The 1236-nt window shown below is 37.6% G+C and overlaps 1 non-coding gene across 1 annotated transcript; it reads left to right on the forward strand.

Moving 5' to 3' along the window:
• Positions 1 to 587: 587 nt before the first annotated feature.
• LOC120529171 lies at positions 588 to 746 on the forward strand. Its single transcript, XR_005633682.1, has one exon. It is a non-coding gene; the product is annotated as a U1 spliceosomal RNA (small nuclear RNA).
• Positions 747 to 1236: the final 490 nt, after the last annotated feature.

A 1236-nucleotide genomic window follows, 5' to 3' on the forward strand; every position in this document is an offset into this window, starting at 1 on the left:
CCAGTATATCATAAATTAAGATTTAACCTAAGCTATGTATAACCTCAGAATGAACTGCTAGAGTTTTTTTTTTCTTTTCTAGGATATAAAAGAGAGAACAGGTTTACTTTAGATATTCTGCCAAAATCCAAATCAGTTGACTGAGTTGGAAAGAGGCAGTCTCACATTCTCTCTACTCACCATGAATTAAGAATAAAGAAATTATTTTTGCTTTAATTGGGTTTAAGTTTTTCCGTTGTTTTTCGACTTCCGCGCTCACAGCGTCATAAAAGAAAATATGTGGTGGTGGAGGAATGAATTGGTAATACATAACAAGAAAATAACAATACAAAGACTGTTACAGAGATGTGAAAAAGAGATACGGTAGGAATGGAAGATAAAAGAAGAAGTTGAATAGAATAAAAGTACATAGAGAAAAGGTAAAGATCTTTAATATAAAGTTAAAAAAAAGTGTCACGGTGGCGAAATGGTGAAGAGTAACAGTGAATTAGCAAATTCCCCAGACTTTGTGTATGTGTGCTAAAAGCTAAGACACTGGAACAAAAAAATTAAACGTAAGTGAAAAAAGGACAAGCAAAACAGTGTTTGTTCTTAGTAATGGAATTTAGACAAAAAAAAAAAAGGTTCTCACAGGGCAAGGCTCATCCATTGCACTCCGGGTGTGCTGACCCCTGCGATTTCCACAAATGCGGGAAACTTGACTGCATAATTTGTGGTAGTGGGGAATTGTGTTCGCGCTCTCCCCTGATAATCCTGGTTCAAAAAACAGACCGAAAACAGGCGTTTCAACTTATGGAAGTGGTGCTTGGGCGATTGTGAAGCAGGAGCCTGTGAGACAACGGCTCTGGGAGCTTTAAGCAATAAATAAAGAAGTTCCAAAAATCAGTCAATCGGTCTGTCTGTCCATTTATTTCTTTCTTTCTTTATTTTCAGGACCCCCGCCCCCTAGAAAAATGGTATCAAAAATAATATTAATTTAAATTAACTAATCAATTTATTTATTTATCTTAAGGACCCTCACCCACCATAATAAAACAATAATACAAATAATCATTCATCCTTTTTGTGCCTCTTTACTGATTTTAAGCCGCTTTCCTTGCTGCCAAGAGCTAAAAGAAAAAGAAGAGGTGAAGGGCGACTCCTGCTGGCAGAAAGGCAAAAGCTTACAGCACTCGGTACTCCCAGGCGGTCTCCCATCCAAGCCCAACTCTGCTTAGCTTCCGAGATCGGACGTAT

This window comes from Polypterus senegalus, chromosome 4 (genome assembly GCF_016835505.1).
Source record: "Polypterus senegalus isolate Bchr_013 chromosome 4, ASM1683550v1, whole genome shotgun sequence".
NCBI lineage: Eukaryota > Metazoa > Chordata > Cladistia > Polypteriformes > Polypteridae > Polypterus > Polypterus senegalus.